Raw genomic sequence first — 5,714 nt, 5'->3', positions numbered from 1 at the left:
CAACTCTTTGCCACCCCATGGACTGCAGCACGCCAGGCCTCCCTGTCCATCACCAGCTCCCGGAGTTTACTCACACTCATGCTCATTGAGTCGGTGATGCCATCCAACCATCTCATCCTCTGTTGTCCCCTTCTCCTCCTGCCCTCAATCTTGCCCAGCATCAGGGTTTTTTCTAATGAGTCAGTTTTTCGAATCAGGTGGCCAAAGTATTGGAATTTCAGCTTCAACATCAGTCCTTCCAATGACTATTCAGGACTGATTTCCTTTAGGATGGCCTGGTTGGATCTCCTTGCTGTCCAAGGGACTCTTAAGAGTCTTCTCCAACATCACAGTTCAAAAGCATCAATTGTTGGCATCCAGCTTTCTTTGTGATCCAACTCTCACAATCATAGTGCCCACCAATGGAGGAATGGAGATACAGATATACACGTGGAATATTATTCAACTGTTAAAAAGAAGGAAATCCAACCACTTGCAATAACATCAATGAAACTTTAGGGTTTTGTGATAGTGAAATAAGTCAGACAAAGATAAATACTTTATGATCTTAGTTATACTAGATTTTTTTTTTAAGCCAAACTCCCAGAAACAGAGAGTAGACTGGTGATTACCAGGGCTTGGAGGATGGGGTAAATGGAGAGATCTTAGTCAAGGGTACAGACTTTCAGTTATAAAATGAATATTTTCTGGGGATGTGATGTGCAGTAAGGCGACTGTAGTTAACAATACTATACAATGTCCTTGAAAGTTGCTAAGAGAATAGATCTTAAATTCTCAGCACACACACACAAATGGTAATCATGTGAAGTGATGGATATGTTAACTGACCTTATTGTGGTAGTCATTTGGCAGTATATATGTAAATCAAATCATCACCTTGTACATCTTAAACAGACAGTGTTATGAGATAGTTATATGTCAATAAAGCGGGAAAAAAGTATCTATGAATAAGTTCTTATGATGGATATTAAACAAGTTAATATGTTAGACTTAAAACAGCTCCACATTGTAAGTGCTTCAGTAACATTGAGTTTATTGTTATTTTTCACTGAACGTTTGCTGATCTTTCTGGAGCTTCAAAAGTTAAGAGCTCTGGAACAGGACTGCCTGGATTCAAAGGCCCCCTCCACTCAGCTATGAGGCAGGGGCGGTAGGCCGCTCCTCTCTGCACCCTGGTTTCCTCGTGTGAGAATGGAAATAATGTCAGCGCCTGCCACTTACAGCCGTTGCAAAAAAAAATGGTGCGCCATGCTCTTCAAATAGGGCCAGACACAAGGTAAGCACGCAACAAATGTTTGTGATTGCTGTTGTCGTTACTAATACCACATGCTGGGCACAGGAGAGACAAAGGTAAATAAGGAAATTGAAGCAGAGCCCTTGTCAGAACTAAAGAGAAATTGCAAAGGTAAAACCTTTGATTTAATGAGGTTTTACAGTATCCAGTCATCCTTGAAAAGAAAGTAGGAAAAAGGAAATTCTGTCAGTTAATATCTCCTCTATCTAGAGTCATTCTCTTGGTTTACAGCAGTTATTTTTGCTCTTTGCTTTAGGCCTCTCATTTGCTTAAAACTGATGGCTTGAAAAGGGAAATTCATCTGGATCCCTTCGCCGAGCTGACAGTCCTGCACTGTTATTACGATGATTTATCGGTATTCTTTCTCCACGGCTTTTGACAAGCAAAGAAAGGAATTTGCTGTCTTAGGCCTTGACTTTGATAGACACACTCTCCCAAAAAAGCAGCTTATGTTTTCTGATCTCACATCCTTAGAGCTCTATTCGTGGGTCCAGCTAAACCAAAACCTCCTGAATTTGCCCTAGATAAAGCATAGACTCCTACTTATGTAATTATCAGATATGTTATACAGAAAAAAAAATAGTCTATCAAATAGGTATCATATAGCAATGACTACCATGGATCAACCTGTCTCCTAAGCACCAGAATATTCATGATAGAGATTTGGGGAACACAAACTCCAATTCTTGGGAACACAGCCCCCAGTTCCTGGGAACATCTGCTTTCTACAGAACATTCTTGGTGATGAGCTCTCCCTGGGTTCAGCAGTGCCGAGAAAATAACTCTTATGGTTAGAGATGGATGCCAATAGGTGATTAGACGTTTTTTGTATTATTTGTATTTGCTAATATACATACACATTCACCTGTGTAAACTGGCAAAAACAATGCCTAAAAAGGGAGCTGGGAAAAAGTGTACGCTGGAGTTTGAGATCTATCTGTATTCATTTCCTAGGGTTACCGTAATGAATTATGTACCATAATCACCAAGCTACTAACTCGGTAGCTTGAAACAACAGGAATTTATTCTCTGACTCTTCTGGAGGCCAGAAGTCCAAGTGCAGGCAGGGCACGCTCCCCTTGAAGGCCCCATGGGAGACCCCTTCCTTGCCTCCTTTCGCCTCCAGGGAGTCCCTGCCTTTTGGCTGCATCTCCGCAGTCTCTGCCTTCCCCTTGCATCCTCCCTATGCGTCCTTTCTGTGCATCGCTCTTTCACGTGTCTCTTGTAGGGATGCTTCTGATAATTCAGGATGCTCTGCATGGACCCCTTTCCCAAATAAGGTCACAGTCACAGATTCTCAGGATGCGAATGGAGACATACCCTTTAGGAGCTGCCAGTCAGCCCACGACCATAGCCAAGGAACAAAATCATGTGTTGCCGTGGTTCAGTCACTATGTCCAATCTTTGTGTCCCCCTGGACTGCAGCGCGCCAGGCTGTCCTGTCCTTCACTATCTCCTGGAGTTTGCTCAAACTCAGGTCCATCAGGACTGGCCAGGTGGCTCAATGGGTAAAGAATCTGCCTGCAATGCAGGAGACACAGGAGATGTGGGTTTAATCCCTGGATCTAGAAGATCCCCTGGAGGAGCAAACAGTAACCCATTCCAGTATTCTTGCCTGGAAAATCCCACGGACAGAGGAGCCTGGCGGGCTACAGTCCACAGGGTCGCAGAGTCAGACTTGACTGAGGCAACTGAGCACGCATGCACACATGTCCATCGAGTCGGTGATGCCATCCAACCATCTCATCCTCTGTCGCCCCTTCTCCTCCTGCCCTCAATGTTTCCCAGCATCAGGGTCTTTTCCAATGAGTCGGCTCTTCGCATCAGGTAGCCAAAGTATTAGAGCTTCAGCTTCAGCATCAGTCCTTCCAGTGAATATTCAAGGTTGATTTACCTTAGGATTGACTGGTTTGATTTCCTTGCTGTCCAACGAACTCTCAAGAGTCTTCTCCAAATGATCTGTAATCATAATTAATTAAAAAGTAATTAAAATATCTATCATATGAAACCATAAAGTTATATAATCGTGGACAAAAAGGACTGGAAAACAAACGACCCATCAGTCTCAGCTCTCTGATGTTGCTTCATTTTCAGATTACAACCAAATAGGAAGATTTTTTAAGTTGACCCTGTCACTGCAGATCAGAGCAGCTCATGGATCGTTTCTACCTCAGATTTCACCAGGAACACGTCTAGTTACTTCCCTGTGCATTACAGAGAGAACAGTAAAGCTGCTTAGACGCATCTTAGCATCCATGAGGTCTCCAGTTCTTCCATTATGATGCACAAACCAGATTTTTAAATGCATGTCCTTCTCTCTTTCCGTCCGTCTTCTGTCTTCTTTCTGTAAGCTTTCTGCCTCAATCAGGAAATGAAAAGAAACAAGAGTCCTCTAAGAAAGTCATGCAACTTCTATTCATTTGTGACTCCTAAGAATCCATGGAAGAAAATGCCACAGTCTGTTCCAGAAAGAGAAAATGTTTAGGAATTTAAATATAGGTTTTGGAAAATTAAAAATAAACCTTAGCTGTCAAGAATAGATGGTGATTACTTCTCCCCTCTTAGAGATGGAGAAAGATCCTTTTAAGAGACTTAGAAGGTTAAGTAACTTCCCCAGGGCACAGGGAAGCTGGGAGCTGGAAAGGGAACGTAGTCCATTGGGTCCCAAACCCGTTCCTTTGGTAACCAACCTGACATGTCTTTCTGAACTCCTCTTCCAGGTGGCTGAAAGCTTTCAGGCTGATTCTGGAGTGAGCAGGAGGAATAGGGGGAAATGGACTGAAGTGCGTCCTCTGAGGCATCTGGACAGGGGACGAATTCCCCAGGGCAGAGAGCAGGGAAGAGGCTGGCTGAGGGATGCTGAGCAGGCTACGAAAATGGGAACTTTAGACTAATGGGAATCGTCCTCCTGGCTTGTTGGAAGGACCCACACAGTGCAGCCCAGAAGCAGTCACGTGACTTCCGGGACCCTGGACACCACGTGCTCTTAATCCCTGACCTCAACCAACAGGCTTCTCTGCTCTTCCAAGCGAGAGGCAGCGTCCCTGGTGGCCCAGCGGTTAAGAATCTGCCTGTCAGTACAGAGGACACGGGTTCAAGAAGATGCCACAGGCCACGGAGCAGCGCAGCCCGAGCGCCACAACTACTGAGTCTGCACTCTAGAGCCCGGGGGCCTCAGCTGCTGACACCGGCGCGCACTAGAGCCCCAGCTCCCCAGCCATGAATAGTCCCCAGTCACAACCACAGAAGGACCCAGCAGAGCGAAAACCAATCAATTAACTCTTTAAATAGAAAAAAAAAAAAAAAGAGGCAGAGAGAGGCTTTGGCATTTTCCTTCATGGCCACCCATTCACCAAGAGTTGAGGCTGTGATCCCAGGGGCCAGGTCAAGACTCAGCTGGGCACAAACTGTGTTGCCCCCTGACCCCCAGCTAGCTCAGGTCCAGGGACAGAAGAGACCCTTTCTCGGCAGCTGTCCACCTCCCAAATCCTCCTCTCTCAGCCGCTGGGCTTCCTAGGGGGCACAGTGGTAAAGCATCTGCCTACCAATTCAGGAGATCAGGAGACATGGGTTCGACCCCTGGGTCAGGAAGATCCCCTGGAGAAGGGCATGGCAACCCACTCCAGTATTCTTGCCTGGAGAATCCCATGGACAGAGGAGCCTGGTGGGCTACAGTCCTTGGAGTCGCAAAGAGTCAGGCACAGCTGAGTAACTGAGCATGCAACAGCTGAACCCAAGTCAACCAACCAGGAGTCACTTTTGTCCAATGGAGTACTTCTGTGCAAAAGCATCCCATCACCAAAATAACAACATTTACTTTGCAGGGACCCCCGAGTGGCGGGGACCTCTCTCAAGGAGGTGACAGGCATTTGATATCCCAAATCTGTTACTTTTTTTCTTTAAGAGAGCACCCCCACCAAAATGTAGATGCTTCAGGTTACGAAAACGTGTATCTGCCACATCTCTTATGCTGCAAGCATACCCGGTTTTATCAGGCTGTGCTTTATTGAGCTTTGCAGATACTGTGTTTTTTCACAAAGTAAAAGTCTGTGGCAACCTTGCAGGGAGCAAACCTATCAGCACAATTTTCCCAACAGCATTTGCTCACTTCCTGTCTCTGTGTCACATTTTGGTAATTCTTGTAATACTTCAACTTTTTCATTATGATTATATTTGTTATGGTGATCTGTGATCAGGGATCTTTGATGTCACTATGAAGAATTGATGCTTTTGAACTGTGGTGTTGGAGAAGACTCTTGAGAGTCCCTTGGACTGCAAGGAGATCCAACCAGTCCATTCTGAAGGAGATCAGCCCTGGGATTTCTTTGGAAGGAATGATGCTAAAGCTGAAGCTCCAGTACTTTGGCCACCTCATGCGAAGAGTTGACTCATTGGAAAAGACTCTGATGCTGGGAGGGAT

The 5,714-nt window shown here is 45.3% G+C and overlaps 1 long non-coding RNA gene across 1 annotated transcript; it reads left to right on the top strand.

Annotated features, from left to right (window-relative positions):
* The first annotated feature begins 1,118 nt into the window (after window positions 1-1,118).
* On the top strand, window positions 1,119-3,831 carry LOC120853562. Its single transcript, XR_005718808.1, has 2 exons — window positions 1,119-1,276; window positions 3,389-3,831. It is a non-coding gene; the product is annotated as an uncharacterized LOC120853562 (long non-coding RNA).
* The last annotated feature ends 1,883 nt before the right edge of the window (window positions 3,832-5,714 follow it).

The sequence above is a fragment of the Oryx dammah genome, unplaced genomic scaffold (genome assembly GCF_014754425.2).
Source record: "Oryx dammah isolate SB20612 unplaced genomic scaffold, SCBI_Odam_1.1 HiC_scaffold_26, whole genome shotgun sequence".
Lineage (NCBI taxonomy): Eukaryota > Metazoa > Chordata > Mammalia > Artiodactyla > Bovidae > Oryx > Oryx dammah.
Note: the sequence above shows the minus strand (reverse complement) of the source record. Positions and strands in the feature narration are given on the sequence as shown.